This window comes from Strix aluco, chromosome 4 (assembly GCF_031877795.1).
Source record: "Strix aluco isolate bStrAlu1 chromosome 4, bStrAlu1.hap1, whole genome shotgun sequence".
Lineage (NCBI taxonomy): Eukaryota > Metazoa > Chordata > Aves > Strigiformes > Strigidae > Strix > Strix aluco.
In genome coordinates, this window is record NC_133934.1 from 114,317,059 (window position 1) to 114,339,575 (window position 22,517).

Below are 22,517 nucleotides of genomic sequence, written 5' to 3' on the forward strand. Positions count from 1 at the left end.
TAAATCAGCAAAACGGTTGTGCATATCCATCCAATACATGTGAGACCTACCCATGCAGCGCAACAGAGACAGAACTGAGCAGTGCAGAAGCCTGCCTGCTCTTCTGACAAACCAAGGGAAATCCTCAGGACCAAGCAAGACCACCACATCCTCCTTTCCCAAATTAAATCCTGCAGGAGCAGTCCGGTCCTGTGCCTAGACCAGGACTACACTCCCACAAACCCTGCTGTCGGGTCTATGCAAGTGCAAAACTGACACAAATCACTCCTTGTCAAAGCCCATGGAAGGTGACAAAGTATATATTGGTGTACATTTCCTCATGAGGAAAGACATTATGTCACCTGTTATTTTTACTGATATACAGGCTTTCCATAGCTCCTAAAATATTCACATATTCAAACTAAATAAACATTTACATATTTAAAAAAGTTCCTCCTCATCTCTTGAGCCAAACAAGAAAGTGATCTGGGCTGTCATCATGCACAGCTAGAGCAAGTATTCAGCACTTGCTGCTGCTGCTAATGGGGCCAAAGGATACTGAGGGAGAACATAAACCCATCTAGGTGACAGAAACACCATCTCTGTCCCGCTGCAAAGGGCAAACATGGACCCAACCATCAAAGGCTGAAAAGAAAGATCAAAAAGTTCACCAAGAGGCCCTATTTTCTCTTTCCATGCCCCCCTTCCCCAGCCATCCTCCCCCAGTGCCGAATTAACTTGCACGTCCTGTTGCAGCAGTGGCGGCAGCAATCTGAGAACGGAAATCCGCTGCGGTGAGGAGACTTCCCCCCCTCGGCTCTCCTGCTCTCCCCTCACACTGACAAGAGCAGAGGGCATTGCAGAATTGGTAACAGCCACCACATTGGAGAGGAACTCTTTCCCAAGTAAGAAGGAAACATAGCTTGAAAATACGCTACAGTTTTGCTAGTCTTCTCAGAATCGAGGAAATGAAAGACCAACCAAATAGCTTACCTTTCTACCACTGCAGGATGCTAACTCTATGGGTTAACTTTTGCTGCTCTGCCCAGCACCAGCAAAGGAGAAGGAAAGCAAGTCCCACACTGGGACACGTCATTCAGAATCTCAGATGCCAGCAACATCCCAAGCAGCGAGACGTGCCTAAAGGTGAGGAGCAGTGCAACATAAGCTATGAAGCCCTGCTGGGTTCCCATTTTCTCAGATACCAAAACTTTAACACCAGAGGAGAAGATTCTGGGTTTAACAGATGGTTTCTTTGCGTTTTCTTGCACTGGTGCCAGAGCAGATTACTTTGCATTCTGCTTGGCACAAGTCACCAGAGAGTACGTGTGAGCACTTTGCACATTATCAGGAGTCACATGCTGGCAGTCCCCTGGAAGCTTGGTACTATCTCCAAAACGTCTGGGAAGTTCTCACTTCTAGCTGTATTCTAGATAAAATGAGGTAAAAGGAATCTCATAGCTTTTTTTACACTACATGTACTAACATACACAGACACCATTTATTGATCACTTCCCAACTACTAAATAAACTGACTGGCTTTTGCGCATTCAAGGCTTGTCCTGCAGTCAGGCAATCCCCCAGGACCTTGGCAAGCATCACTTCCCACAGTCTCCTTTGCACCCTCCCACAGAAGCAAACAGCCAGCCAGCATTGCTGTCGCCTGTGCAGTAACAGTGACAGACAGTGAATCGCGACTCCTACTCAGCGTGCAGAACAACGCTGGGCTAAGTTACTGCATCTCAGTTACTCAAACCTCTCCTACTGCCCCCCTCTCCTCCCTCCTCTGACCCTGGCATGTAAACCTCCACTGAGCATCACCCTCCCATTAGCAGCAAGTTTTGCCCCTTCACTTCTTCAAAAGCAAAATAAGGAATCCCACCTTTGGGCTACAGCTAAAGCTCTTCACAGAAATTGTTTTCTTTTCAGTAGAGATTTTTTTACCCAAGACTGGAACTTTGTTGCTATATTTTTTTGACTTACAGCCCAATACAAAAAAACATTTATAGAAATTAATCTATAATGGCTTGGCTTATCTATCTCCTGTAAGATATTTTGGCAGTTGCATAAAGTTCCTTCCAGAACTTGCAAAGATGCGGGAACAGCTGTTTCTGAGCACGATACTAAACTGACAGCTCATGTCCCGTTAGGGCTGGACTGCAGAGAGCAGGTTTTGGTAGACAAGTTAAGCAGTTCAGTCTTGTTCAGGGATGGTCCAAAAGGCAATTGCTGATTTTTAGCACTGGAGGAGGAATAATCGATGTACTCAAACTCAAAAGAGCCTCTTGCCAAGGGTGTCTCCTGAGGTCACCAAGGCTCCTGTGGATTAGGAAGGGCAGCAGAACAAATCCACAGATTAGCAGAGGAGAAAAATTGAACAGAAAATGTGTGACATGGGAGGATTAGCGCTCCAAAGGAGGGAAGTTATAGAAAAACAAGAACCCAGGAGAATGAGCAGCCAGTGTAACCTGCTGCTGAGACTGCCTTGCTTTACTTACTGTAACTGTCAAAAAGATAGGGTTCACATACACCGGATTAAAAGGCTATATAGGTAATCCCAGTAGTGGAAAGTATGGGAAAATTACTAAGCGGTTCACAAAATTTCTGGCTCTCTTCTTGAACTTAAAGCTTTGGGAACAAGCAAATCAGATCCAAAAAGCCTAAAAAGACCTTACAAGAGGGATTTTTAATGTTTCTTTGAGCAAACTGGGTCAGTTCTAGCCCAGTTATCAAACTGACAGCTCAATCAATCCTGTAGGAGACCAGACTAATGTCTAATAAAGGAGGAGTGGAATGGAGAAGCCATCCATGGGGAACACTCCAATTAATCCAGAATACAGAAATACTGCAGCACTACAGCCAGTACAGCCCAGGTAAGCAAAGGGAGGGGGCGATAAAATACCAAGATCTGACAGTACTACAAATACTTTTTTTTTTAAATAACTACTGGATCCAGAGAAAATTAAGATGAAGGAAACATGTTCTGAAAGTTTCCCTTGGAGCCATGTAAACATGCACTGCATAACCTCCTTCCTTTTAGCTGTGGGATCAGATAAGTAGAAAAGTTGATATAACAAGAAACATCCCCGAGAAAGCCTGGCTACCACCCTTTATCCTAACGGCTGAGGAAGCTCAGCTCTGGGCTTGCACCACATGGCTCAGGCTCATCTTATGGATAAATCTTCAGCAGCACCTGTCAAACATCAAGAGCAGTCAGTGCTCCTGCATATGCGACTGCACTTCCCCAACGATAGCCAATGGCTCTGCTGTAATTCTCCCTTCAACAAAGCTTCCATTTGGTGAGCAGAGGGACAGCCAGGCCGCTGGCACCCTCTTCACTTCTGTTAGCTACTAGCCCCAAGAAAGCTGAATTTCTAGGTGCATTTCCCTTTCTCAAGAGACTCTGGATGATGCCGAGTTGTAAGCAAATACAGGTAGCACCCAAAGTACTTCAATCCAGTCTGCTCATCACTTTGCTGAATTGATGTGATCTTTATTGTGTGCTAGGGAGTTTCAATACATGTGGAGAGAGCAAGAGCTGTCAGGGTAGAAAGTTTTCATGCTCTTTATTCGCCCCCTAAACTAATTAAGATCCTTCCTGAAAAACTAAACAAAACGGAAACATATTTTTCTTAACAAAAGATTTCCCTTCATCCAAACATACTCTTACAGTGTTGCTCACGAACACTGGATAGCTAGCAATGTTTATGTAACTGTGAAGGACAGAGGAGGAGGAGGAGGGAGAAAGTACACTGGAATATGACAGGGAAGAAACACAAAAGCTTTATAAGACTTAGCCTAAGGGAGAAATAAAAATGAGTAAGGCTGCTTTTAAACAAAGAGAAGGCCATGCTAAGGCTGATCTGTATCATAACCCTATGCTGCACAAACAGAAATCAGAAGAGAGGCCATGAAGAGACAGAAGAGATTGTGGCATTCCCTTCTATCCTGTTCCAGCAAGTATTATTTATGGGAGAATAAAGTAGCCTTTCAATTACAAAGTATTACTTCAGCTTGAAACCACTGCTCCCAGTGAGACAAAATTATGAAACTGTTTCTCCCAAGGATGAATTTAAAGGCATTTGAAATGGTCTGAAATTAACACGGCTGCAAAGATAAAACAGTTAGCCCATGATTTCTCAAACTGAGGAAGATGGGGACATAGGTGGAGATCAAAACCATCATGGCCCACACTCTCAGGTGCTGCACTGCTAGAAGGTATTGGAGAAAGAAGCAGAAAGTGAAGCCAGGAGAGGGTGGCTGGGATACAGGTTAGGCTCTAACATGAGGAAGAGGAGCACAGCGGGTTATTGCTTCAGCAACACCCTGGTATAGAGAAGGTGATCACAATAGTTAATGGCCAGCAGTTTGTTTCTCAGCAACTGCAAGGCATCTTTGGTTTTTACTTTCTACCATGTCTGACAAAGTCCTTGCAAGTGCTCCATGGATCAACCATGCATCAGACATCTTTGCCCACCCATGTGAACTTTCTTCCAACCTTTCAACCTTCCAATCTTTCCTGATACATACAGAGAACCACTGGCAGAGGCAGAACATTTTAGGTAAAATCCCCTTTAAACAAGAGTGATAAAAAGTCTTGCTTTTGCTGTGCTAGGAGGTTTGACAGTCCCACAATATTATTTGGACATAGTCAGATATTAATGAGAATGAAAACAAGAGGAGCTGTATCATTAAGTGAGATTAGCTTCTTAAACTCATGAGAACAAACACTAGGACTGAGGTTATGGCCCAGCTATTCTGAAGCACAAAACCTAACATAAAACGTAGTAATACAAAGAATACTACATCAGGCTGAGTTAGTTTAAATTACAGGATAAAATGCTCAAGCATTTTTATGATCTCAGGATGACAAATTGATAAATTAAAGTAAGTAATTACTAAAGACTGTTGAGCTGTGAAAAGCTGAAGGATTTGATCATAAAAGATGCTTGAAATTTCTTGCAGGCATGCGAAATAGTGAAATGTATTTTGGTAAGAAAAATCGGGATCTCTGTGCAGCAAGTGAAGGTTTAATATTAAAGATAGTATAGGAATGGCCCCAAACTTTATACAGATATTTGACCTCAGTTTTCAGCAAGAATAAATCACAGAATCATTCAGGTTGGAAAAGACTCCTGGGATCATCGAGTCCAACCATCAGCCCTACTCTACAAAGTTCTCCCCTACACCATATCCCCCAGCATCTCATCTAAACGACCCCTAAACACATCCAGGGATTGTGACTCCACCACCTCCCTGGGCAGCCTATTCCACTGTCTGACCACTCTTTCTGGGAAAAATTTTTTCCTAATGTCCAGTCTGAACCTCCCCTGTTGGAGTTTAAAGCCATTCCCTCTTGTTCTATCATTAATCACCTGTGAGAAGAGACCAGCACCAACCTCTCTACAATGTCCTTTCAGGTAGTTGTAGAGAGCGATGAGGTCTCCCCTCAGCCTTCTCTTCCTCAAACTGAACACTCCCAGCTCCTTCAATCGCTCCTCACAGGATTTGTTCTCCAGGCCCTTCACCAGCTTCGTTGCCCTCCTCTGCACTCGCTCCAGCACCTCGATATCCCTCTCGTATTGAGGTGCTGACCATAGGAGCAATGCAAGTTGGTAAACAAAGATGGGTACCAGCAGTCAAAGCCAGAACTCATGGAGTGAGATTCACTTCATTTCATTTCAAGGAGTTGGCAACTACACTGTCATTTCAGGCTTCTCCTTGCAGTCAGAGAAAAGTTAATAAATACCTTGATGTTTTAAATTCATCTAGCCTGCTTTACATTTGTATTCTAGGATATGAGGAACTACACCTGAAATATACCTGATCAGAGGGAGTCTACTGGAGTGACACAGATGTCAGATGACTCTAAAGAGTTTAATGTGCTGAGGTGAGGGGAAGCTGCCTCTCTCCCATAATTGGGTACTCAAAAAAAAAAAAACCCACCCACCAAACACCCACTCCACAAAAACCCAAACAAAAAACCCTCTAGAAAACAAATTCCAATTAACCAAAACATGGCATAGAAAAATCATAGGATGGTGATACAAGAGTTCTGAATAACCATATCCATTATGGATTGCTTCCCAAGGTTCAAAAAAAAAACCCCAACTATATTAGGGAAATGACAGCTACTGACTGTTCATTTGACCTAGTACTGTGCAAGCATTTCAGCACATTTGAAGATACTGAAAAATAATCAGTCTCCAGAGATAAATAAAAACAGTTTAGTAAAACATGACATGAATCTACAGAAGATGGATCAAACCCATCTAACTGGCTATATGACCACTTATTTTCTAGACAATGTAGCAAAGCTATTTTCTCAGACTTCACTAAAGCAAACAGTCAGGTAAACTGGAGAAAGACAAGGACCAGTAGAACAGGAAGGTGAATGAAGAGCTAAATAAAAGAGAAGATATAAATGGCTTGCATGCTGAAAGCAGCAGTGACAAACCAGAGAGTGTGTGCTAGTGGCATTCCTCAGGCACTAGTCTTGTGACCATTTTATTTAACATCTTCATTAGTGGTCTTATCACAGTAAGTAGATGACTGATAGACCTTAATAATTACACAGAAGTGTAAGCGACACCACCACCCAGACAGAAGTATCATGCAGAAGGGACAATCAGAATTAGGACAACATGGCTAAATACAAAATGAAGGGCTACATGTAGCTGGACTCATGATGCAAAAAAAAAAAAAAAAATCTGCCCTATATTCAGAGAAGGATGCTAGCATGGTAGCTGAAGTACAACTGTGACAAAGATAAACTTAGTGTCACCTGCATCCGGGTATTTTGGGTGAGGTTTGTAAGAGTCAAGCTAGTACAGAAGGCACTACTGAGACACCCCACGGAACAGCTGCACTCAGTTTAGGACAATCATATCTAGAAATATAAACTCAAAATGAAAATAAATGCTTAAGAATTCAACAAAACTTTGTAAATTATAGGCTCAAGAACCTAGAAAATCACTTGCACACTTACATCCCATGGTCATGGGTCCTTAAAAAGTATGAATAGGAGCACATGGGCTAATACAGATTCTTAGAGTGTTAACCACTTTCCAGCAAGAAAAAGCTTACCCTCATCATAAACACTGCTGCTGCACTTGAGTACAGCTTTACTTTATACTATAAATGGGCATTCTGGGGTGCACAGTATGAAGAGAAATCTGCTACCCAGGAACACATAGGGTCCAGGAGTTCCCTAAACATTCTTTTAGGAACAGAACTAGGAGGTGCAGCAATGAATATCAAATAGAAAAATCTCAGGTTTCAAATTTTTCAAACTCCCATTTCACTTCAATCATAAACAGAACATTAAGTGAGCAGCACACAGGCAAGATTAAAAAAGACCATCAGAAACATCACTCAGGAAGAAGCAGGCAAAGAAACACTTTGTCATCAAGCTGTAAATCAAATCTGGCACACTCCCTAATTCTGGGCTCATTTCCTCACCCACCTTGACTGATGAGCCTTCCTCACCAGATGGAGAAGGAAGCTGTAGCTCCTTCCTTGGCAAGGCACCCAGGCCTCACTGGACTTCTGCAAGGATCCTGCACATAACTTGTCTTGCTAAGATGGCTGTGCTGACTTAAAGGGATATCAGCAACACAAAATTAGGTCAGAAATTAATTTTAATTGGGTAATAATAGTTTCAGGTGCTATCTCCCAAGCCTACCATCTGACTGTTGGGGCTTTAAAATGACATTACCTGCCCTCCACTATTCATTTTCTTTTCCCTTTCACTGTTTGAAAGACTCAAGTGAACAGGAAAATTACATCCTATTCAGGGAAGACAGCGAATGCAGTGGTAATTAAACGAGCTAGAAAAAGAACAGCTAAAATTGTAGTTCTTATTCCTCACTCAACTCTGTTTACAGGAATCTCAAGTGTTCCTGTCACAGCAACAGGTAAAACATCCTCAGAAAATGGAGTCTATAAATTGTTGGTATGCCTTCCACAGACATCAAATCCCATCCTTAGTATTCATACTAATTTTAACGTGCAAAGATGGGAAGAGGAGAACATAGTTAAAATATAAGAACACAGTCAGAATGTGAAAAGCCTGTCTGTGCAGCTTATAACCTCATGACAGAGAAAAACAGATAAACTCCTAGAGGGTCTCATGAGATAACCTACTTTTCAAACAGTGTTTGCATGCACTCTCTCCCTGAGCTCTGATATCAAGACACTTGTCTTGACCGTCACTCAGCTGTCTGTCAAGACACCCTAACATCCTACTTCCCTCTGCTGCTTCTCGTCTATCAGCACAGATGATGCCTCATTTGCTCTCACTTTCTTTCCTTCTCCACTCTTTTGTACAGGGGTAGCTCCAAACTCCTTCCCAATTTCACACTGGCATCTCTTCTGCACTGCTTTTGCCCAGGCAAGACCCATCCTGCCAAGTGACAGAGAGAGCTGAGCCCAGCTCCCTGCTCTACCAGATGTCCCCAGCAGCCTCTCTTTTGGATCAGAGGGAAGCCCTCCCCTGTTCACCTTCAAAATTCTTTAAAACTCTCTCCCACCTCTCATCCACCCACAAAGCCAACTTCCATTGCCCACTTCAAAAACCCAACCAGTGTCTTTGCATTTTCTTCCATCCTGCTGCTTCCACTTCAGAGAAACTTTCTCACTGCTAGACTTCACATCCCTTTTTCCAAATCCTGCTTTGCTGGAGGGACATAAATTCACTTCTAAAACAGCCAACCCCCCAAAATTCTCCTGCCTTTTCTCCAAAAGGCTACTTGTCTCCGTCTACCAGCTTGACCACACATAGATATACAGAAACAAGAGTACTGGTGTGACACTGTACCTAAATTAAAATGACTACACAGCTTCCAGATGGTCCACAAGCACCCACTGAACTACTAAAGGCAGAATAACATTCAGAGACACCAGCTAAGCAGAGAGGCATCTCAGCTGAAGTTAGAAACTTGGCCAATAAGAAAGTTGTTCATAAAAAAAAGTATAACATACACAAATACATTTTATGTATCTTTTTACATATATGTATTACTGCCTCTCCAGGAGCCCTTGTTGGAGAGGATATATATACATGTTTTCTTCTTCTTCTTCCCTTCTGAACTAGTTAACTTTCATTTAGGATATGGCACAGAAGAAACCACCACGTTGCCACTCTAAGCCATCTTCTGAAACTGAAAACTTACACTGAGCTTCTATGCATTTCCCCATAGTCAGTTCTCACCACTGTGGTATTTAAATGTCTAGATTTTGGGGAGGAAGGGGGCTTGAAACCATTACAATGCAGTTAACTGACATCACTTCATAATTAGAAGTACTCTCTGACACTAGCCCTCTGAGCTATGATACAAACACTCTTTCCCTTGCCTGTCCCACACTCAGAAGCCAAGCACCTCACCATAAGCAGTCACCTTCGAGTCGTATGAGCAGGAAAAACTGAAACCACATATCATTGCTGGCACAGCTTTTACACCCAGAAGTTTTCACATACAAATGAAAAAAGGGCCTGTTTAATGACAACACGCCTTCCACATGCTTCCTGACTGACTGGTCTTCACTACTACTCTAAGCAAAATATCTTAAAACCTTCTGGGCACAAGCACACTTGAAACTTTCAGGACAAACATCAATTTCCAAACAAAAAACCCTTTACTGAAAGCAAAAGATGTGAACAAACTTCCCATTTTTATTTATGGCAACAGTCACATAAGAATCAGCTTCACAGAAGTTTTCCCTGAAGTTTCATTTAATGAGGATGTTAATGGATCGTGATGAAAAAAAAAAGAGCGGAATCTGCCACCTTTGCATCCCCTCCTCAATCCACTAGGACAGAAAAGCTGACTTAACCTCAGAAAACTGGCAAAAAGAGTTCCTGCAGATGAAGTTTACCCTGAGCATCACAGCAGTGTAAAAAGCTAAGTGCTTCCCAGCAGGAGCTGGTAAGGCAATTTCCAAAGACTGCTTCCTCTAAACTGTGCTGCAGCATGAGCATGGCTGAGTTGGGCCAGGGACTCCCAGCAGAAAGCAGTCAATCCAGAGCTGTCCAATTCCTGATTCTCACCTTTCTGGAGAGATCAAAAAGAGCATTTCAAGGTTTTTTGACCACAACTTCCCACTCCACTGCTCTGCATCTCTCTACAAGCCCCCTTTATTTCCCTCCATCCCTCCTTGGCAGCTGAGGATTGCTGCCAAACTAGCATCTCCCTCCTCTTCGGTCAGTGGCCACGACTCCCTGCCAGCAGCCCGTGGCACCATCCCTTACTGCTGTTTACAGACAGGAAAGACCGAGGTGTGTGACCCAGCTGGCCCCTGTTAAAGATAATGTTATCACAGCTCTAATTGTTCCTGTCTACATCTGCTGGTGGGAGGAAATCATTGACTTGTCTGAGCTGGAACAGGGGATGTTGGAGAACTATGAATCAAAGCTACTTGTGTCAGGAAACTTCAGCCATATGTTGCATTAATAAAGAATTTTTTGCAATAGCTGTGCTAATAAACAGCAACTGACCATTATTTTTCCCTATTTCTTCCTATTCGCGTCGAAGCAAGAGGCAGGTTGTGGGGGAGGTGGTGTGGGGAAAGGCAGAGACCTACACACAAAACAAGAGGTAAACCTTCTCGATGCCCTGTACGCAACTGCAGCCATATGCAGTGTCTAATGCGTACAAGACCTACACTGCAGTGAAAATACAACTGCTAGCAAACAGGAAGTGCTGCAGGATCTACATGCATGTCCTGAAGTTCTGAACTCCAAGCCAAGTCCTCAGAAAAACACACAGACTGAAAAAGCCAGTATGGAGGTGTGCTCCGTACCAGCTTCCTACCAACCCACTGCAGGACCCACTGTGGGGCCAGTTCGGCCCTGGATACAGGTGCTGGGAGGGCCCTTCGGCACCAACCTTCGAGGATTTTTTTATTCTACACAGCAGCATTTCAGAGAAAAAAATATTAGGATAACTAGTAAAGTTGCAATGTTTTAGTTAAAACACAATAAACTATGCTCCAAGGCATCATACTCACCTTGAGAAGACTTGTTTTCTGTCCCATTACTACCAGCATTATCGTAAGTCATTTTAGCAGACTGGCTTCCTTAAAGCTGCAGTGCCTGTTGTGCTCTCACATCTAGAAGCTCACCATCCAGGAGGTCATTTAAGCCCTTCCAAGTTATTTCCTCCACCATGCATTTTTATCATTAGCCCATTTTACTTGGTGTTTGACTACTGGATCAGGACATTAGAGAGATGCTTATGAAGCTATAGCAGCTGTAAGCCTTACAAGGACAGAAGTGACACCCAGGCTTTTTTGTTATGTCTCAACTCTGAGATTTTCAGGTCTCTGGACAATCAGCCAAACTCAAGGATCCCACAGGTTGTTACAGTGGTACGTTTAGCACAACTTGTTTATTCCACTTTTGTAACTAGCCAGGACCAGAGTCCGTTACTACTTCCCAACTGCATGGCAATAGTGCAAGCTAACTCACCCTCCTGCAGTTGATTATAAGTGCAAAAACATCTCTCAGCAACAGTTATTTGCTAACTGTAATACCCAAGTGGTCTACACAATATCCTGTTTCACTTATTGACAGCTTTATTGTTTTCTCCTATGAGAAACAAGCCATGGGACTAGATGACTCTGCAGTGCAACTTTTTGCAGTGGAAGTTCTCAACAAGAGGGGGAGAAACTCATCCTGCAGTCCCCAAGCTTTGACCAGCTCCCCAAGGACACTGAAGGCTTTTGGAGCTGCTTCCCTGTAACAAAGCTCCACATTGTTAAGTGCAGCTACCAAATATTCCTTCTTTGGCAAGATAGTGGGAACTGATCTCTAAAAAAGCAGACTGTTTAGGACAGTGACTGGTAGTACTGGGTTTGGTGGGGATAGTGTTAGTTTTCTTCACAGCAGCCTATATGGCATGGCGTTTTAAACCAGTGACAAAACCAGCGTTAACCCACCCATGTTACAGCTATCGCTGAACAGCGCTTGCACAGTGCCCAGGCCTTCTCTGCCTCTGCAGCTGCCCCTGCAGCCAGCAGCTGGGGGTGGCCAGTAGCTGGCAGAGGACACGGCTGGGCCAGCTGTGCCCACCTGAGTGAGCGAGCAACTGGCTGGGGGTTTAGCTGCCGGCTGGGGTCAACCCACAGCAACGATCTACAGAGTATCTTCCAAATCTGAGCTCAAGCTGCTGCTAAACACAGACTTCAAATCATGTTATAGGGTTAAAATTAGAAGCAAAAAATATGTTTTAAAACATCTGGCTGGCATAGGCCAGGTGTTTCTGTTGTTCGGGTAAATGTCAAAGCTCTTTTCGAAAGTCCCCTTCCCATCTCTACACAGTCATAAGCAGACATCCTTCTAAAATGGAAAGACATGAAGGCAGAAAACTTGTAAACTACATTTAGCATATTTATGGCAATGTGACATTTTCAGTTGTGCAATTTAAAAGAAGGAAAGTAATTTCACTATCGCTGGATCTTGAGTTTTGACATTCCATTTTTTTCCCTGTTCCATTTTTTTCCTCCAGTTATTTCAGCTGCTTGAAGATTTTCACATCCTTCAAGAAATATTTAAAATACACTGACCAAAAATGCCCTTTCCAACACTGACAGAGAAACAATTTCCCTAATTTATGGCTAAGACGACCAACAGCCATTCCCAGTTTCCTAAGAAAATGAGTGGACTATCTGCTAATCACACCCTTAGCTAAGCCACGCCATTACTTATGGCTATGACTGCTAAACAAGGTCTGGCTAAAGAGAAGATAGGAGCACACTTGCCTTAAGTGAGAGCCACTGGTGCAAACCTTTTGCCCACATGGTTCATGTCACTACTCTGGTAGCACAGGCTCCTCAAGGAAGGGAGTTACACAAGCATGTGTGGGGGATAACCAACTTTCAGCAGCAAGGAGAACAGTCCTGTAAAGTCAGCTGCTATTCAGAGCAGTAACAGAGGGACTACGGCCGAAGCCTTGTTTGCATTGTCCAAGGAAGTGAGCATTGCAGACATGGGTTAAGGGTGGACAGAAAAAACAGAGAAGTCATTTGATTTTGATGCGGGTGTGTTTGCTCTGAAACAAATATTGAAAGGTAATAAATATAAGTATATAAATATAAATAACAAATATAAGTCTGGCTGAGCTGCATATGCACATTCTCCCAATTCTAAGTGAAATCTCAGTGCAACAACTTGCTCAAAATCTGTAAAATTTCTCTCCTGATCTGGATAGTTTAGCTAAAGACAAGAATCATCTCACAAATTTGTATGAAAGCCTAGACATTCTCCTCACAATTGTTTCAAAACCTCAAATGGGGGGAAGGAAAAATAGCCCAAAGTGTATTATTCTTAGGTTACTGAACTGCCCATCGGGCTGGGCTGTCTCTCTTTTAACAAGTCCAGATCTTTAAACAACAAATCACCAGGGGGAAGGGGGAGATGAAGAAGGAAAGCTCAAAATAAACCAGTGTTATTCAAACACTGCTAGATCCTAAATAAAACACAACAATACTGACCAAACAGAGACACAGAAGACCTGGCATGGCTCCAGAACACAATAACCATTTGTCTTCTTTGCCAGAGGCAAGCAGCAGCTGGGGAAGCCACTCGGGGGTATAAAATAGCACCACGCTACAGCTGGAGGATTACTCCCAGGAGCAATGCAATACATAAGAATAAAAGATGACAAGTTAGATGAATGCCCTTTGAGAACCTTTTCAGAAAGGACTAAGTGTTCTTTAGGAGAAGCAGGAGAATTAAGGATGCAAGACTGCTAACATAGTTTTGCCAAATTCACTTGAGAGTGAAAACGAATTGACATGCAAAAAGCTTCATCTGAATCAGCCTGAAATCCTGCAAGGAAACCCTAGAGTGCAGATCCCAAAACAAGGGAGATGCCCAAATGGTATTTTGTGAAAACAGAGTTTTTTCCTAAGAGTGAGTGGGAACCCTTTGAAACACTCCCCAGAGTTTGCAGGATTATCATACACACTGTAGTGGGAACTTCTGAGTGGCAGAAAAAATCTCAAGCATTTCATAACATAGCAGGGGAAAGAAGCTGAAAGCCAGCAAGTGTTTTTTATTTCTTTATTTCGTAGTAACACCTGTTTTAAAATTAATTTCTTAATTCTACCTGTAAACCTGCTCCACAGCAAAATCAACCTTTGGGGGAAAGGTATGGAAATGGGGGAAGACTGGAATCAAAATATAAAATCCTTCAAAACACTACATGTTCTATAACGTACCAAACATCATTGCGTTTCCTACCCAAGTTCACTTACCACATGGCTACCTCAATAAGAATATACTAAGTGAAAGCAGAAGTGTAGGTGCCTCAGAAATATACCCTTGTGGTAATATAATCAAACATGCAAAAAGGACCAGACCAGCAATACAGGAAGCTTTTCTGCTGCGGGGTGGGGGAGCTAAACTGGGAGAAACTTCTCAAGTGCAAATGGGAGGGAAGGGAGAAAAAGGAGAACAAACTTCTATAGTGTGACATCAAGCTTTATGTAAAATAAATTACAGTCCTTTCTAAAACACGATTAAGTCAATATACAATATCCCTGCTAATGACATGGAATGGAAACTATTTAGTTTCTGCACCTTTCAAGGTTGCCAGGAAAAAAAGCACTACAAGGCTGGAAGGAACATGGTGACCAGCAACAGAAAACAGGCAAAAGGTCTCAACTTCCACCAAGAAAGCTAAACATGGCTAAAATAGTCAAGGCAACACAAGGATTCAGGTTCCCAGGTCACAGCTAAATTTACTTAGGTACCTAAACCTCCTAGGCAGTTAGTTTGAAATTCTTAGGTTACAGCCAAACAAACAAGTTACTGTAAAATAAAGTCTGTGGATTTGCAGCTCATCAACAACACTGAAGCCAGGTAGCTGTGGAGCAACCCTATTTTCACCCAAAGTGAATGTGCAGAATGGTAAAAAAGCCTCAGCATCTGAAAAGTGCTTTGCCCTAGAAGAGAGATAATGCTTAAGATCAGCAGCATACAGAATGGGTTAACTAGGACTGATGAAACAGAAAGGAAAGGTATGGGCTGATTTGCAGGAAGACTTCCTGGCAGACAAACACTTTAGGCTGTGGAGCAGCCTCCCATGGGAACTGGTGAAAGCCCGATCAGTTGGAGCTTTTTGAAAAAATTTACACCAAACAATAGACAAAACATAGGAAAGAATCCTGCACTTCAGGGAAATGGAGCGTAAGTATTACCACATCTAGAGAGCCCCCCCTTCCCCAGTTCTACCAACCAGAAAGGCTTTACACAGGTCTTTTTATAACTGGGAACTTCTTTTGCTGCAGCAACTTTCCTCCCACTTGGTGACAGCCACCGCGTGGGGGAATCGGGACTGTCCCTTTCCGTAAGGCAGCACCAGTTCTGTGACTGCAGGCTGCCCAGCTCCCACCTCTGTGCTGCCTGCTGTCAGCTCTGGACCATGCCAGTCTGCAAGATATGAAACTAAGACCAACAAAAATTACCTCCTGTGTCTGAAAATGACTTAATCCACTCTCTAGAGACTGGAGACGTTTGCCGTATCCTCAACCAAGGCAGGCTTGCAGGGTTAGTGTTCTGGGATATATTAATATATTGCTTACTAGACATGTGTCATTCAAGCTTTAACTAGAGCATTCCAAATGAATCTGCTCTGTGCTTTAACAAGTCCTTACACAGCTCAGCTCTGTGACATTCACAATGCTGAAGACAGCAGTATGTCTGAATACATTAATAATACAAAAAGACCTATTGTAGTTAAGAGTTCAGCCCATTAACTATCCTGCAGCAATACAGGGCTGAGTAACCACTGGTTTACTAGCTGTGACCTATAGCTATTTACAAAGGAACATACCAACATAAATGTGCTATGTGCTGTAAGTACGCTGGGGTTCCAGGCACTTCCTTCTATCAGCTACCAACAACCAGCAGTTTTAAAAGTCCAGCTCATTTCACAAAAGGACAAGAGCCTCTCCCTTCAGCACACTGGTGACTGGTTTTAATATTCGGCAAGTTCATAGTCTCTACAGCACATGCACTTTGACACCAAACAGACTACCAGAGCAGTTCGAAAACACCCTATGCAAACATAACTGATTTTATTTACTGTCTGATAAGAGCTTTCAAAGGAACCCTTGGCTCACCAGTAGCTAGGCAGCAAAGATTACAGAACATGCACTTCCACTGCACATCTTGAGTCAGGTGTTTCAACACTGTGGGCATCTACATCTGATAAAGACACTGTAAGAGACAAAGGTAGGTCATGAAACAGATGCCCTGTCATATTTATTACCAGATGAGTAACTGACAATAACACTTCAAGTATCGACATCCTTTCTCACTAAAACCTGTCATCTTTCTTCCCCTTCCTCTCTTTACACACCCTACAATCTAGGATGACCCCAGAAGGCACAAGAACTAGACAATTCATCTCCAGACTGCACTGGTGGTGAGTACTATGCTGTGGCCAGGTTCACCTTTGGCTTTCCCGTTAACAGTGGCAATTGCAATCTTAAATAATTTGTTGCCTGTAGACATAAGCAAAGTGGAAGAGTAGCTGAAACATGCTAAGTACCATTAAATTTATCAAGATATGCTGCAGGAATTGTTTCTATGATTAAAATTAACAAAACATATGTACACATATAAGATACCTCAACCTTTTTTTTTTCTTTAATGTAGCTGATCCTATAATATACAACAGGATTATCCAGAAAATTTCAAAAAGTTACCTATGCTTATTTTGGATTCACCTTATTTACACTTGCCACAGTTAGTGGCACAGCAAGAAAACTGAAAGGCAGAACCACCCCAGAGCAAAAATTAACCACTGCCTGTAGCATCTGCAAGCAGGGTGCAGCATGTGAGAAAACTCCCCAGGCAATTACAATTGCAAGAGCACATTCTTAAACCATACTGATTTTGCATGAAGTCTCACGGAGCTGGTGTTGCAAAACTGACAAAACTCAAGAAAACAAAAGGAGAAAGAAGCAGCTGGAACCGTCAAGGCTGGTATGATGAAAAACCAGGTGCTCTCCTGCAGAAAGGGCAGTTGGCACTGGTAGAGCTGGGGCACCGCAATCTAGCTGTATTACCACCACAGCGGTGGGCTTTGTAAACAGCCACCTAAGTGTAATGAGTGGTGCTTGAAGGCAGTGGTAAGTAGAGAAGAAAAGTGGGTCCTCTCTCCATTGCCCAGCACTCGCCAGGCTGTGCTGCACAGAGCACCAACTGTACAGGCTGCGCCTGCAGAATGAAAGAGGGCAACTCTGCAACGAGGATTTTTAAGCCAAAAAAAACCCCATATGACCATTAGCCTGATGCATCATTGTAGCTTTCCTCCCCTCCTCTTTTTGTAGACCCTTCTAGTCACCTCTTTGTCCTGTGGTCACTAACAGACCAGTGCCCATGATGCAGGAAATCTGTGTCTGTATCAAAGCAACTGGGCGAGAAGCAGCAATATGGTGAATTAACTAGGGAAAACACACTCTCATCGTGAAAAGGTGCATGCCAAGCAATAGAGGGTAAACATAAAATTCAAACTACGCAGTAATTCCGTTGGGAAAAGTGTTTCACTACCTCTTAGAGGATCTTAACACCTCTTTGAACAGTTAAAGGTTCCTAAATCCCTGATGAGGTTCAGACCAATACTGCTACGGGGCCAAATTAAGGCCCAGAAAAATTATCCAAAGTCTCTAATGTGGGAACGAAAACAGGTATTTTTACTGCTTGGAACATCCACCACAAACTAGCTTAAAACATGTGTGGCTAGGGCTTCGTCCTGTTTCCTTTAGCCAGCCGTCTCCCCAGGGAACAGTAAAATCCACAGACTAGCCAGCCAGCCTGACCCCTCCAGAAACCTCCTGCATTACTCCACCGTGCTGAGGGACCAGCTTTCCCAGCCATTCACTTCCCCCATCGGTTTTTCCCTTCTGCTCCAGCAGGATGCGAGTCACTGAAAGGGGCACCTCCACTCCACTGCGCTTGTAGGTTGAGAAACTAAAGCTTATAAAAGGTGACTTGCCAAAAGCTTGCCCTAATGTCCTCCTGGTTAACTTGAACCACAGTTATAGTGATACGTTTGGGATCAAGGCAAGAAGCGTTGAACAGGAGGTTACAGAATGTTTTGCCTCCTTCTCCTGGTAAAGCCTCCAAATTCTAATTCTCCATGAGAAAAGTGGGAACAGGAGACAAACACAGACAAAACCTGCTGAGAAGAAAAAAAAAAAAAAAGATTCACCATGCAGCACAGGCTAAGACTATATACTGGAGAATTCAGCTGTTTTCTTCTCTGACAAAAATAAACGTCTCAAGTGCTTCAAGTAACTTTTAAGTATTAAAAATAGTTTATGAAAAATGGGTGTCTTTCAAGCTGTCTCCTTCAAGTGAAAAGTTCCCAGCAAGCATGTTGAGAAACAACTAAGCCCTAACAGCAATTCATTTCCAGCCCATCTAATAAATTGCATTTTATCACTTTTATTTGTATCTCAGATTGACACAAGAGAGCTAGACATACTCTAACCACCTACTACACAACTGTGACAGCAACAAGAGTAACAATTTATTGACCTTAACCTGGGCTCCTTGATTTGGTTGGATTTTACTTTAGTAACCAACAGCAAGGGAATTATTTTTACCAGGGAATATAAAGTTTCTCCCCTTCATCCTGTGCCTGCAGGAGGGGTGACCTTTGTCTTCTTGGTAATAAAACTTTTCTTTCCCAGTCTTTCTTTATGTTAGACATACCAAGCTCATGACATTAATCTGCTATTTTGGAATCAGAAAGTTGTCCACGGTTTTGGAGAAAATGGGTGGTATCCTCAAAAACATGTCTGTGACTGCTCTGTCGACAATACATGGCATTTTAAAATGTAATGGGAGATGTAGCCGTGGCACAGTCACACACTAGTGTTAGCCTGAATTTTCCTAGGAAAATGAGCAGAGGACACGGTGGCATCCACTTTGGTCTACATTAGCAATGTAACTATGTATATCAGGCTCTACAACAGATCGACCAGTCCATGTGGGAAAGATGCCACTACTGCTACCTGTAATGGCTAATCCTGCAACCCCACACTCCCAGCTACACTGCAGGAGCACTCCCACAGCTCCTGCCCGAAGACGCCACCTCTGGCTGCAGGACATACCAGACTACAGAAAAGGTTTGTAACCTGCACAGATCTTGGCATCATAAAGCTAGTCTTGTTCACACGACTGGCCCAGTCCCCTCTGGCAAAACCAAACTAAGCAACAACCCACATCAGCTATGGATAAGTTAAAATGTTAAACTCAACTATGCAATGAGAACAGCCTTCAGATCCTTCGGATTACTTTTTTTATACCCTAGTGTAGACTTACCAAACATCCTGCTGAAACCCTGCTTGCAAAGGGGTGCTGAGGCAAGAACTCTCTATACTATTGGAAGGAGCACTCCCTCACACCCTCACCTCTTCAAAGCAGCATATTAAAGTGCAGCAATAAGCCACTGGCGTTTTTTTCTTCTTCTTCTTTATAGGGGCAGAGGTTCTGCAAGTCACCACGCTACTTGGCTCCTATATGTATGTCTGCTAAATTTGACCAGTTCCCACAGAACCAAAGTTCCTCACTGAATACTGAAAGTATCTCATCTTGTGGACAAAACCTTTTAGTTAAAAAAAAGTTTTCATCCTGAAATTTGTATTACTTGCCTCCTTCCTCTCTACGTAACTAATATGCTAGTACATGTATGGAGTACGCATGTTCCTTTTGGAAATATGGTGGTATCCCCTCAACTGCAAAGGAAAAATAGTGTAATCACTCAATAACAGAAATTTCTTGTTCTGTGAAGCTACTAGAAAATAAAAGGTTAAAAGCCTGTAATTTTATCTTTCTTCTACTGCATTACCAGTAAGTAGTAGATTTCCAAATGTAATAATTTTTTAAATAGAAACATGAGAAACACAAATACCAAAATCATGCTATTTTGTAAAGTATAACTATGATAATCTCATTAAGACAAACAGGCTACTGCATGTGGGATTTTGTATACTTTGGTCTGAAGTTAGAAAAGGAAAAGTCTCTCAAATGTGGGCAAAAAAATACTGCAAGTTTCTATAAATGTTCATAGAGGGAAGGACACCAATGGACTAGCTTTGGCACACAGACCCAAGAGGCTCTGCCTTCCTATGCCCCAAACCTAGAAGCCACCCATGCACGTTTACATCATTAAGTAGTAAAAGAGATCTAGAGCAACCCAAATACAAGCAGTGCAACAGTAAAGACGGTCAGAAAACCTGCCAACATTTGATAATGGAATTCATTCAGAAAAATTTCTCAGCTAAGATTTTGGGGGCGGACAGGGACAGACGGAAAAGGACTCACACACAAAAGTTTGTGTAGAGTGGGCTGATGCATTCATATTTATACCCAGACAAAACAGCTAAAGTGTCTGGCATTTTCCATGAACCTTAATAGCAGCTGCTCAGCACCTTTGAAAAGCAGGTTCATTACTGAGCAACTTACCCTCCGGTTTCAGATAGAAGAAGGACCAATACAGTCATCTGACTTGTCCTATGACCCAAACCACAGAACTTCCCCTTACTATGACCTCCATCATAACTGACAACCTGCAGAAATACTTATCTTTGTGACAATAATAAAATCATGATTTCAAACAGTTTCAATTGTGAAGATAATTGATACCTAGTAGTATCTTTTAACAATTAATTCCCCTTGACAAAAGTACCTCATTTCCACTTCAATGCTTGCAAATTTCACATTCCAACACTTTCTGTGCCATTAAAAAAAAAAAAGTCACCTTTCAAAATTTGGAGAAACACATGAAAATTTAGTACTGGCAGCCTTAGCTCTGCCATGTTTTTCTTTCAGTCATTACAGCCAGTCTCAGGCTGTAATTCAGCAGTGGCCCAGTAGGCAGGACTCCACACTGAGGTTAGTTGTGAGACACTACTGCAAGGGTTCAAACATTCAGGCTTCCACCTTCAGCTAACAGCTAGCACCATAGCTTACAACCCAGGATGTGCTGCAGGTAACATGCGAGGTGCAAAGCACTCTCCTGCATGTCTTGGTGCAGGAAACAAGGTGTGACAAACACAGCAGCATAAGCTGGTACACAGTTAGCAAGGAGCTGAAGGGAGCCAAGCAGTTCAGAGGAGACTGTCCTAACAGTTCATCATGCTGCAGGAGGTTTCCCATCATCAGTGCCGTCTCCACACAGCCATTCAAATGCTATACTTGCATGGATTAACAGATTGTGGATAGGTCTGTGGTCACATACAGGCAGAGACATGCACGATCTGCCTCTTCTTTGCACAGCCAGAGCAGACATAACCTGGCTCTGCCAGGGATGATGCCTAGCCTCACTGATGCGGCACGGGGCTCGGGAGGCTATTAAGTCCCACAGAAAAACAAAGCCAGTCCTCTGCCATGCTAGCACTATTTTGCAACCTCAAAATGAAGAGCTGGCTTGCCTCCAGCCAACTTCAAGTACAAGCACAGGACAGGCCCCAAAGACATGTCCTTCAGTACAGCCTGTTCTGAACGCCACAGCCCAGACATTTGTGAAGGGGAACAAAGGATACAGAGCCACTGCAAAGAGTGGTTTGAAGTTTGAAATTTGCTCTTCAAGAGCTATGTCCTTCAGGCTTAACCTGCTTATGCTAACTGCAGAAACATTCAGCTCAAAAGGCAGTCCCATACACAGAGCTTAAACAAATGACCCAGTAAAACTCTATAAAGTAAGGGACATAATGCAAACCAACAACCAGCAAGTTATATGTATACCTGACATAAATACATGCTTTCGGCATGGAGATTAAGTGATTTGAACTTTTTGGTAGACATGCCATTGCTCCATTTTCAGCAGCTTACCCCAGAAATACAACACACAGAAAAGCATCATCTAATGTTTTTAGTATTAGCCTTAAAACACATACTGTGTTTTATACCGTGTTTTAATACACACCCAGCTGTGTGGTACAGTCGACACGCTGGAGGGAAGGGATGTGCCATCCAGAGGGACCTGGACAGGCTGAAGAGGTGGGCCTATGCAAACCATATGAAGTTCAACAAGGACAAGTGCAAGGTCCTGCACATGGGTCAAGGCAATCCCAAGCACAAATACAGGCTGGGCAAGGAGTGGATTGAGAGCAGCCCTGCGGAGGAGGACTTGTGGGTATTAGTGCATGGAAAACTGACTGTGAGCCAGCAATGTGTGCTCGCAGTCCAGAAAGTCATGTCCTGGGCTGCATCAAGAAAAGTGTGGCCCCTCAAGGGAGGGGATTCTCCTCCTCCACTCCACTCTTGTGAGAACCCACCTGCAGTGCTGTGTCCAGCTCTGGGGCCCCCAACATAAGGAGGACATGGACCTGTTGGAGCAGGTCCAGAGGAGGCCACAAAAATGATCGGGGGCTGGAGCACCTCCTTTATGAGGACAGGCTGAGAGAGTTGGGGTTGTTCAGCCTAGAGAAGAGAAGGCTCCAGGGAGACCTTATAGCGGCCTTCCAGTACTTAAAGGGGGCCTACAGGAAAGATGGGGAGGGACTTTATCAAGGAGTGT

The 22,517-nt window shown here is 43.1% G+C and overlaps 1 protein-coding gene across 4 annotated transcripts in view; it reads right to left on the minus strand.

Moving 5' to 3' along the window:
* ITPK1 (inositol-tetrakisphosphate 1-kinase) overlaps nucleotides 1-22,517 on the minus strand; it is a 158,229-nt gene that overhangs the window by 81,760 nt on the left and 53,952 nt on the right. Inside the window, exon 3 of one of the 4 annotated variants that reach the window (XM_074824984.1) lies at nucleotides 16,105-16,201. The exons of the other annotated variants lie outside the window; for them this stretch is intronic. The gene's annotated coding sequence lies outside the window, so the exon portion shown is untranslated. The remainder of the gene's footprint in view (nucleotides 1-16,104; nucleotides 16,202-22,517) is intronic. 4 annotated transcript variants of the gene reach the window in all.